The 12,235-nt window shown below is 43.5% G+C and overlaps 1 non-coding gene across 1 annotated transcript; it reads left to right on the top strand.

Moving 5' to 3' along the window:
- The first annotated feature begins 10,964 nt into the window (after nt 1-10,964).
- TRNAL-UAA (transfer RNA leucine (anticodon UAA)) lies at nt 10,965-11,047 on the top strand. Its single transcript has one exon. It is a non-coding gene; the product is annotated as a tRNA-Leu (tRNA).
- Nucleotides 11,048-12,235: the final 1,188 nt, after the last annotated feature.

Below are 12,235 nucleotides of genomic sequence, written 5' to 3'. Positions count from 1 at the left end.
CATGTTGTTTCTTCCGGTTGCTTTACATACCAGTACATTCAATGTGCTGACGTCCCCTTTTTATTGCCCGGGGGCCTGTATTTCACGATGCAGGTACGGATTTACAGGACGATGCTTCTGATCATTAGGATTTGCTCGTACCGGCTTATTGGTGAGCCCCATCTCATTCGGGGTTTTAAGCATTGTACTTTCTATATAGTTTTGCATGTAAAGGTATACTGGGGGCCTTGTCCCAGTAAGTATGTTTTCCAGTCAGACTCATGATAGAGGTTTCATAGACTAGACAAGTCAGTTATGCTATGTCAGACATTCAGAGTCGTATAGCCATTTTGGCTCATTCGTGTTATTTCCGCACTCATGTTTAAACAAGTGTTTTTATTAAGTATTATGACTTACTATATTTTATAAAGGCTCATCATGCATTCACGTTATATTTCCGCTCATGTATGCCTCATGATAGTTCAGCAGGCCATGTGGTTCGCTCGGTCACATGCAGTCAGGCACCGAGTGCCGTGTTACGTCCAGGCCATGGTTTGGGGCGTGACACAGCCGCCCTGTTCAGTCAGTGTTAAGATTATTTATTTTCTTCACATGTGAATGTGTAAAACTTGTCTTTGTTTAAAAGTAATAAGTACAAAATTCATATAGCATTCTAATTAATATAATACAATATCAAGGAAATATTTTGTTAAAACCATATGGTGGCCGTGGGTGATGGATTGTGGTTCGGTGGCAGCGGCTACTAGTGAAAGTGGATGGAGTAGTGTGAAATCTCTTCTATGTAGAAATCCTTGAACCGATAGCATCTTAATAATATTAACTAATACTTTGTTAGAGATGCTAATCATTAGGTCTATTTAGACCATATTAAGTGATTGTAATTTTCTTAAAAGAGAAAACAGACTTTATGAATTATATGATCTGAATGATTAAGACTTCAGACCTAAAAAACGAAAACAATTAATAATTGAGATATAAATGATGATGATGATGATGATGATTAAGACATTTATTAAGTCAAACAAATGAGACCTTAAACTCGGTTTCGCTCCTATTGTTCAAAATATTTAACATATTAGATTATATATAGATTTGACAAATTCAGTTAGTCACATTGTATACGGGAAAAACCGGATGTAAGCCAAACCGGTGGAATAGGAACCGGAGGAGGGAATAGGGATGTGCCCGATGCTATTCGCCCTTGACCGAAACAATGCATGGGCCGAAGCTGAGCAAGGGCACCGACTGATCTGCCTTCTGCATCGCTGAAACTGCCAAGCCCGAGGACTCGAGCTTTCATGGCCGTTGGTCCGAGTGGCCGTTGGCCCGAGTGGCCGTTAGCCCAAGTGGCCGTTTGTCCGTGTGGCCGTTACAGAAGAGCCACGCGCCAGTGACGTCCAGTCATGGTCAACTACCCACCATGCGTGTGTCAGACGGTGTCGTTAGTCTAATCCCACCAAATCCGTGCAGAGCAGTCCTTGTTATTATTATTTTTTTAGCTCATGTTGTATGGGAACCATGGGAGTGCCACTATAAATAGAGCACATCCCCCTCCTTTGAAGGGGTTGGCTCCTTTTACTTTCTAAGAACACTTGTAGTAGAAGAATTCATTTATACAATCTCCCTCTCAATATTTGATTCGGCCGAGGCCGCCTGTTGTTATCATTATTGCATTTCTTCCATCAAGTATCCAACATTATTCACAAACGTTTACATTATTAGCAAACTTCCATCAGTAGCCGTTTTACTAAGGAACCCTCAAATACTTGTTTTCTCTATTTAACACACATCAAGATCAAAGCACATATCCTATACCCACTTACAAATTTAATTGATTATCCGAATCCGGGGTAAACAGTTTGGCGCCCACCGTGGGGCTAGGATAATAGTGGTCTTTGGTCTTGATTTTTATCATATTCATCAAAATCAAAAACGTCCCTGCCCATCTCTACGAAAACGGACTAAATGGCTGACGTCGAACAATCCGGTCATGTCAATAACACCGAGATTGTGGCGGAAAACAAAGGAAGCAGACTACGGGCATTGCCAAACCCCGCTGACCTGAACCCCGTCGATTCGAGGGAGGGGATCAACCGGCAAAATACAGTGGATCAAGAGAAACATCATGCATAAAACTGAGTTATCCGGTAGATTAACAAAATGGGCTGTAGAAATTAGCGGTTACGATATCGAGTACAAGCCTCAGACGGCCATCAAATCCCAAATCTTGGCCAATTTTGTGGCAGACTTTACCCCGGCCATGGTCCCCGAGGTTGAGAAGGAACGTTTGCTGACTTCGGGAAAGACCACGGGCATTTGGTCTCTACATACGCACGGGGCCTCGAATCTTAGAGGTTCCGGACTAGGGATTGTCCTTAAGACCCCGGCCGGGGATGTCATCCGACAGTCCGTTAGAAATGCTAGATTGACTAACAATGAAGCCGAGTATGAGGCTATGATTGCAGGTTTGGAATTGGCTCAAAGCATGGGAGCCGAAACAATCGAGGCAAAGTGCGACTCGCTTTTGGTCGTGAACCAGGTGAACGGCGTATTCGAGGTAAAGGACGAACGGATGCAGCGGTACCTCGAAAAAACCCAAGTGGTACTTCATCAATTTAAAGAATGGACCATGCAGCACATACCGAGGGAGCAGAACAGCGAAGCCGATGCATTAGCAAACTTGGGATCCTCAGTCGAGGGGGAGGAAATCAACCTCGGGGCAACGGTGCACTTATCAAACACGGCCATAGAAATCGGGCACGCCGAAATATACACAATGGGATTGACCTAGGATTGGCGCAACAATTACATCGACTACTTGCGTGAGGGTAAGCTCCCAAATGACCCGAAGGAGTCACGATCACTACGGACCAAAGCTGCCCACTTTTGCTTGGTGGACGGCCAACTGTATCGACGCTCTTTTCTCGGTCCTCTGGCTAAGTGTTTGGGGCCCGGTGAAACGGAATACATGATAAGAGAGGTACACGAGGGAACCTGCAGAAACCACTCCGGTGCAGAAGCTTTGGTTTGAAAAATTGTCAGGGCCGGTTATTACTGGAATCGGATGGACGAAGACGCGAAAAGTTTTGTCCGAAGATGCGACGGGTGTCAGAAGCATGCTCCGATGATTCACCAGCCCGGGGAGTTGCTACATTCGGTGACCTCACCTTGGCATTTCATGAAGTGGCGAATGGACATTGTGGGTCCGTTGCCTCAGGCACCAGGTAAGGCTCGTTTCATTTTGTTTATGACTTACTATTTTCCTAAGTGGGTTGAAGCGCAGGCCTTCGAAAAGATAAGAAAGAAGGAAGTCATCGACTTCATATGGGATCACATCATCTGCCGTTTTGGCGTCCCCTCTGAGATAACCTGTGATAATGGCCCCAGTTCGTGGGTGGCAAGGTCAACAGTTTCCTCGAGGGGTTGAAGATCAAGAAAATCGTGTCAACCCCGTATCACCCGTGTGCAAACGGACAGGCAAAATCAACGAACAAAATAATAATCCAAAATCTGAGGAAGAGACTTGAAGCATCGAAGCATCATTGGAGAGAGATACTCCCGGAGGTGTTGTGGGCTTACAGAACCACATCCAAGTCGAGCACGGGGGAAACCCCGTTCTCATTGGTTTACGGAGCCGAAACCCTCATCCCCGTAGAGGTTGGTGAACCGACCCTCCGTTTCAGGTAATCCACTGAAGAGTCAAACGGGGAGGCCATGGCCGTGAAGCTCGACCTCGCGGATGAACTGCGCGAAAGAACGTCGGTCCGCATAGCGGCCCAAAAACAGATGATGGAAAGATATTACAACCGAAGAGCCAACTTTCAGCATTTCCAAGTGGGGATTTAGTACTTCGAAAATTTACCCTGCACACCAAAAACCCCAACGAGGGAAAGCTGGGTCCGAACTGGGAAGGCCCGTACAAGATAACCGGTATAACGGGCAAAGGGTCGTATCAATTGGAGTCCATGGACGAGCAGCGTCTGCATAATAACTGGAACGTGGCCCACCTAAAGAGATACTACTACTAAGGTATGGTCTCTCCGTATTCTCTTATTAACTTTTCTCTTTTTTTCAGGAAGGCAAGAGCGGGACAAAATTAGAATCCAGATCTGAAAACACGTGTTGCACTCTTTTCCTTAGTATGGTTTTGTCCCAAAATGGGTTTTCCGATAAGGTTTTTAACGAGGCAACGAGTACAACGTGTTACTTGACGAATATGAAGGGCAAGTATTCGGACACCCGATGTCGCATCCTCCGATTGGGGACATAATAGCACTCACCCGACCTTGGAGATCGGATAACTGCTAGGGAAGTACTATGCCACACCAAAGATGACACCGATTAAAACAAACGGAGAAGCTCAACATTTGCTACGGCAAAACTAAGGCCCGGCCACCAGCCATAGCCTCCGATGTAAGGACCAAACGATCATAATGAATCGTGTCCCGTTCAACATTTGCTACGGCAAAACTATGGCCCGGCCACCAGCCATAGCCTCCGATGTAAGGACCAAACGATCATAATGAATCGTGTCCCATTTTACATTTGCCTCCGGCTAAGGAAGAAAGAGTTAAAATTCTCATGTGTACAAACATTTTGTGAACACAAGTTATCAAAAGTTGGGATAACAGCTCTCTGTTAAATATACTTTGCCCAGCTGATAATCGTCGTATCCCGACGCTGCCTCATTCGCATACCCTACGCCGGGTACCTTGGTCGAAATTCGACAAAGGCAACGAGATCACTATGATCCAAGCCAAAATTTGATAAGCCACCGGCCCCAAAATATCGGATAAAATCGGTGGGCACAATGAATTAACGACTATGAGTCGACCGGTCCTAGAACGGACCAACAACTATAGCAAAAGCAGTAAACAAACATTCAAACGAAGAAGCAAGAAAGATGCACTTTTCATTTATACAACGGATGTCTCTTACATCAAAAGAAAAACAAAGCCCTACAAAGGCAAAAAAACAAAAACAAAAAGCAAGGCACAAGCCCCATACTATCCGACATGACTAGAGGTGGTTGAGTGCTCAAACTCGGTTCGCTTGGAGTCGTCTGACTCAGACCCGAGGGCATGATTGGCTTCTTCCTCCATCCTCTTGGCCTCGAGTATCAGGGCCGGAAGATCCGAGAGACCATGCTCGGCTTGCTCGAGGGTGATCCGCCGAGACTTTCACTTCTCATACTCGGCAACAATAGCAGTATGCGCCTCGGCCGCCTCAACACTTCTCCATGTTTCTTCCAAGTCGGCCTCAGCCTTGGCCAGTTTTGCTTCCAGATCAGCCCGGTCCCCCTCAACAACACTTATCCTACCAGTGGCCGCATCCTGCTCGGCCTTAAGGGCATTGTTGGCGAAGGCCGCCTCCTCGAGCTCGGTTCTTAGGCCTTGGCATATCCGAGATCGCTCTTCGGCTTTCTCTTCGAACACCCTCCTGCGCTCGTTGGACAAAGCAGCCTTAGATTCGAGCTGCCAGTTCCTCTCGGCCAGGATTGTTGCATCACCCTTCACTGAGTCCAGCTCCCCCCGAAGTCGAGAAACCGCGGTCTCCAGCTCTTCTAGCCTCGAAGAAAACTGGGCTTTATCCCGGCTAAGGCCAATCTTTTCAGCCTCAAGGCTCCGGTTATAGTCGGTCATAGCAGCCAGTTCACTCTTCAAACGACGGTTCTCGTCCTTAGCCGCATCGAGCTCAGGACGAAGGTTGGCCAGCACGGCCGCCCGATTCAACTCTTCCTCCCTCTCTTGAAGAAGATGCCGGTATTTCTCCGTTTCTCGGCCTTGGGCATCCAGTTGGCCTCGAAGATCATCTATCTCATGTTGGGCATGGATGAAAGCTTCATTAACCAGCACCACACTCTACAGGTAAAACAAGTCAGAAGGCTTAGGCGAAGTAAGGATAAAATCCACAGATAAACTGTACAAGGATGACAGAAGAGCTTACTCGGTCGCTTGTATGCATACCCTCGTTAATGAGGCACTGCCAAGTGACCCCGGTCATTTTGCACTTGTCCGAGTCAGAGATAAGGGGCCGCAAATAGCTCGCTACGCCCACCGGGCGCGACAGAAAGCTGCAGTCCTCGGGTACGGTGACTACGGCCGATCTGGTTCTCCTTGGCTCCACGCTCGGGGTCGGGAAGATATTTACCAAGCTGTCCCTGGCCCCTGATTCGGAGATTCGATTAACCGGCCTCGTGGACCAAGGAATAGGGAGATGACCAAAGCCCGCTGCTTCTCCGGTAGCCGGAGGGGGGGTGCTCGAGAACATATCATCAAAATCATCCACCCGCAGAGCCGGGGTAGATGAAATAGGAGCAGCCTCAATATTTTTGGCAAAGGTCGAGGGCTCCACAGTTGCAGCAGGCTCGTGCTCGGGAGACGGACGAGCGCTTGTGGGGGCTTCGCTCTTCGGTACTGGGGCGGTCCTTTTATCGTCTTCAACAGCAACCGCTTCCCCGGACCTTTTTCTTTGCAGGGAAGCGTCTTCCGAAGAAGTTTCACCTGAAATGTCGACAAAGTCAATCGACCGAAGAGGAGCTGGTGAAAGTATTTCTTCCGCACCTGAATGTGGAGCAGGAACCAAGAGACCTTCGCCGATGGAAGGAAGGGGCGGAAAAGCGACCGCCTCCTCCGGTATTGAAGCCACGGTGGGAACGGAGCCGACTCTCCGAACAATGATGTCGGGCTCTGTCTCTTCCCTCGAAGGACGAGCAACACTCCTTGCCTTCTTCCTTTTCAGCGTCTTCCCCTTTTCGGAGGGCCGCTTTCTTTTTGCAGCATCGGAGAGGACACGGGAAGAACCCGTTGTGTCAAATTCTGGCGCCGGTGCTGGAGGGGCGGTCCCCGACTCCGATCTGGGGGCTACCGAGCCCTTAGGCAAACCTAAAAAGACAAGATGTTAGTAAAGATCAAAGGACGAAACGAATGAAGGAGAATGCACCAAAATAAAAGTGGAAGGTTATCGTGATTTTGGGCGATCCATCGGCCACGAGACAGGTGAACCTATGTACGGTAGTCGTAGGGATGCTGGGCGAGGAGCACGGTGACCCAATCATTCAGATTTCGGATGACCGGAGAAACGTACCCATTGGCTGGCAAAAGTAAGAAAGAAACGGTGAGAAAGCAGAATCAAAATTTGACGAGGCAATACTAATGCATTTGTTCGAGACTTAGGGCTTACGCTTCTTATTCCACTTCTCCGGGAAAGGCATGTGCTCGGCTGGAATTATGTCCTCGGTCTTCACCCGGACGTATTTCTCCAACCATCCTCGATCTCGATCTTCATCCATTTTCGAGAAGAATTGATTCCGGCTCCGCTTGGCCAGTTTCATTACGCCACCCCAGAACAGCCTCGGGGAGTAAAGGCGTATCAGATGGGCCAGTGTGAACTCCTCCTCGGCGTTGTTGGCCAACATCCGGAGACACGCTACGACCCTCCAAACGTTTGGGCCGATCTGAGCCAATGTAACGCCGTAAACCCGACACATGTCGAGAATGATCGGGTCCACCGGGGGGTCGAGTTTGAGAGTGAAAGGGTACGTATAAATATACAAAAACCCTTCACGATGGTAGGTAACGGATTCATCTGGCCCGAGGGCGAAAACCCGAACCGGACGGGTGTCCCACCCGCAATCGGCCCGGACTATGTCGAGCCTCTCCTCGGTGATAGATGAGGGATACCGCCTCACGTCAAATCCCCTGTCTGAAATGGAGGAAAGATTCTCGATCTCAAGGTCTTTGTTAAAATTGAATTTAGCCGGTATGATATCCGAGGCCGTAGGATCGAATTTAACCGGAGTCGCGGGCTCGGCCCCCGGGGACGATACCGGTGGAGCATTATGAGAAGTGGATTTAGACATCGTGATAACAAGAAAGAAAGAAGGCCCAAGAGAGGGATTTAAGAAAGATGAAGAGACTGGTGATGGCTAAAAGAAAGGGAAGCAGAATTGGTTCTTTTGCACGCTGTATGAATCAATGAACCAGCTGCAGATCAAATGGGAAGTTGATCGTGTGTAGTGGAGATGGAAAAATGCAGAAAATAGAGTGAAGTTGAAGAAGAGCAAGTGCGTGAAAATGGAAAAATGAGGAGGTGAAGGGCCTTAAATAGGCGAAGAAGAGGAGCGGTTACCGAGGAAGGCCAATCAAGGGGCGCCACGTGTCCCGTCATTAATTCGAAGTGACTTGAAACGATGTGAAAAAGGCAGTTGGTAGAGGAGAGCCATCCGGAGCGGGACACGTGGCCGATAAAAGGGGATGCATTACGCAACTGTTCTCGCCAAAATAAGAAGACAATGACGAGCTGCCAGAACCACCGGTTTTCGGGAATTATCCACTTCCCGTTACTCCGATAGATCGCAGATCCGGGAAGTGTGGGGCAATCTGTATACGGTAAAAACCGGATGTAAGCCAAACCGGTGGAACAGGAACCGGAGGAGGGAATAGGGATGTGCCCGATGCTATTCGCCCTTGACCGAAACAATGCCTGGGCTGAAGCTGAGCAAGGGCACCGACTGATCAGCCTTCTGTATTGCTGAAACGGCCAAGCCCGAGGACTAGAGCTTTCATGGCCGTTAGTCTGAGTGGCCGTTGGCCCGCATGGCCGTTAGCCCGAGTGGACGTTTGTCCGTGTGGCCCTTGCAGACGAGCCACGCGCCAGTGACGTGCAGTCATGGTCAACTACCCACCATGCGTGTGTCAGACGGCGCCGTCAGTCTAATCCCACCAAATCCGTGCAGAGCAGTCCTTGTTATTATTATTTTATTAGCTCATGTTGTATGGGAACCATGGGAGTGCCACTATAAATAGAGCACATCCCCCTCCTTTGAAGGGGTTGGCTCCTTTTACTTTCTAAGAACACTTGTAGTAGAAGAATTCATTTATACAATCTCCCTCTCAATATTTGATTCGGCCGAGGCCGCCTGTTGTTATCATTATTGCATTTCTTCCATCAAGTATCCAACATTATTCACAAACGTTTACATTATTAGCAAACTGCCATCAGTAGCCGTTTTACTAAGGAACCCTCAAATACTTGTTTTCTCTATTTAACACACATCAAGATCAAAGCACATATCCTATACCCACTTACAAATTTAATTGATTATCCGAATCCGGGGTAAACACAAGTAAGATTAGGTTTTAGATTACAAGAAGTTATATATTTATTTTTCCAAATTTATCATTGTTGATCGAATGTGTTGATTGTCAATTAAGTGAGACATTTAAGAAAGGAAAAAAATGGTAATTAATATACTCTTATAACGAACACGATTTCGAAAAGAAAAGAGGTGAAGTTTTAAATTAGGATAAGTACCGTGGGACAACAAATAAAAGCAAAAGGGAAATATGTCTCAATGGATAAAAAACCAGCCGTAAGGTGCAACATGAAGTCATAATTAATAATTTGCTAATCATTAATTCTTTTATTTAATTTTATATTATGAGTACAAAGAACTCTTTTTCACCCTGATTTATGATAATTAATTATGCAGTATTGTGGGACAAGAAAACACCTTTTTCAACCATTTAGGTGTTCTTCACATTATAAATCGAACTGGTATTCAACAAGATATCATGAATGGAATAAAGTTTTTTTTGGAAAATGTTAGATTAATATCAGTGAACCAAAAAGAAAAAGGCCTAGGAAAAAAAACAAAGGGAAAAAGGTTTAGACAAGAGATTGAGAAGTGAATTTTAAATAAAAATAAAATAAAAGTGTTTATTTTCATGTATTAAAATTTAAAAAAAAATGGCAAGGTTGGGCTCATCAAGAATGAGAAGGAATAGAATATGAAACTAACTTATAGCCTGTTTGGCCAAACTTATTTTTTCCCCAAAAGTACTTATTTTTTTTAATAAGTGCTTATTTTAAAAATAGTGAGGTGTTTGGCCAAGCTTTTGGGAGAAAATAAGTGTTTTTGGGAAGTAGCAGAAACAGTTTTTCAGAAGCTAAAAAAAATAGTTTTTGCCCAAAAGCACTTTTTTGAAAAGTACTTTTGAGAAAAATACACATAGAAGCACTTTTTAAAAGTTTGGTCAAACACTAATTACTGCTCAAAAGTATTTTTTAAATTAATTGGCCAAACAGGCTATTAGTATTGTCAAATTTATTATGTCGTTTTAAGAAAATTGAAGAATAATGTAGGTTTGGTAGGTGCATTACAATTCTAAGGCATTTCGTTTGCACATAAATGAAAATTCATTGATTCTCATTCAATTCCATAATCACAAAAAAAAAAAAAAAAATTACATAGTTATTTAAAAATATTGAGGAGCCAGCTTTCAGTGGTCGAACAAGGAACATTATTACTTGAATTATAGTATCTTGGTCGTTAAATTGTCTACGATCAAGATAGTATGTATACTTTCATAATAACTTAGTAATCTATTTGGATGAGATCAATGAGCATTCAACAAGGCTTATGACCTAAGTTGTTGATTTCTATTTCACCTTGGAGTCCAGCCAAAGGCCGTTCAATTGTACTTTGAAGGGTTATGAGCTTAAGGTCAATCCAAATGGTCAAGCTTACGTCATAATTTGTAATGGAAGAGACTTTCATTCATGTGACAGCCTTTCATTCGTGCTACTTCTACGCCACAAAAAAAATATTAATTAGTAATAATGTTGAGGATTTAACCAAAGGAAAGAATGTATTTATCTGGTTCTTTCTATTTGAAAAATATTTCTTAACTCATTCTATCGGCGAATTAACAAGCTTAAAAAAATATGAAATACGTGCCTACGTCGCATAAATTGAAATGAAAAGAATAATATTTCCGAGAAGGAAGCCACTTTTTAAAACTTTTTGCACTTCTCGAGTTCCCAAATTACTTACAGCAGTAAAATTTGTTCAAAGATTTGTTTTTTTTTTTATCTCAAAGGGAAAAAAAACGAAAAGAAAAATTGTTAAGAAAAGAAGTACAACCAGTTATATTGAATTATACTCGAAACTCTAACACCAAGCTGGTTTGCCCCAGAGGATAAGGGGGAAGACTTAAGATCTTCTGCACATAAGTGCGCATGGGTTCGAACCCCATAGCCAGCAACTTGATGTCACCTTTTTCTTCGTTTATCTTACTATATGTTTTGCCGTTGATATTTCTCTTTCAAACTTGTTTTGAGCTGAGAGTCTATCGAAAACAACCTCTCTACCCACAAAGGTAGGAGTAAGGTTACGTACATCCTATAGTTAAGATATCACACTTTAGCTTATTACGGTTCAAATCTAGAAGCTTAGTTTTTATTGTCAATTAATTATCCTTTACTTTGTTGGAAACTATGTTAAAAAAGATTGTGGAATATGTCACCCACTAAAGATTTTAAACTTGATTTTAACATTTATCACTGTTAATTCTAACCCCATGATAGTATTTAATTTGAATACAGTTGTGAAGATAAGTTTAAAATCTAATGTTGTAGTAAAAATTATGGGACAAGTAATCTTTGTTCACTCTTATTTTTGTTCACGTTAAGTTTTGTCAAAACTTATACTCAAACTGTGGGAGAATGTCTTTGAAAATAGGTGTTACTTTGTTCCCTGGGTATAGTTAATGTATTAAATAACAATTTCGATAATGGTTTAAGAAAAGAAGTTAGTCTCGTTAAAACTTTGTAGTGCGGATATTACAGATTATTTACTAAACCCCGTATCCCATTCTCTCACTCTAGCCAACTATACACTCTTAAATAATACAACAATAATAACAACATATCCAGTGTAGTCTCACAAGTGTGGTATGAGAAGAGTAGAGTGTGCGCAGACCTTACCCAACCTTGTGGAGTTAGAGATGTTGTATCCGGAAGACTCTCGACTCAAATAACGCATATCAAAACATATTTAAAAGAAGAAAACTAAAATAATAACGATATCTTAAATAATACGCTCTTAAAGTAATACCGCTAATAAATGAATAAAAATACTAATTTCCTTTTTTAAAAACCTGAAAAATCATGGTAGAAAATTTGAAGAATACACAAAAGATAAATAATACGAGTGTGAATCTTGAATGCGTTGTATTCTGAATGTTGGTATTTGCCTTCTCATTAAATGCTTACGAGAATAAAAGAATTCATTTATACAACTTTGAAAGAATATAAAAAATCATAAAAGTATTTTTAGATCTTATACAACTTTGAAAGAATATAAAAAAATCATAAAAGTATTTTTAGATCTTGCGTAAGTATTTTTAATTCTGAATGTTTGTCTTTGCCTTCTCATAAATGAGTCAACTGT

This window comes from Lycium barbarum, chromosome 3 (genome assembly GCF_019175385.1).
Source record: "Lycium barbarum isolate Lr01 chromosome 3, ASM1917538v2, whole genome shotgun sequence".
Taxonomy (NCBI): Eukaryota; Viridiplantae; Streptophyta; class Magnoliopsida; order Solanales; family Solanaceae; genus Lycium; species Lycium barbarum.
Note: the sequence above shows the minus strand (reverse complement) of the source record. Positions and strands in the feature narration are given on the sequence as shown.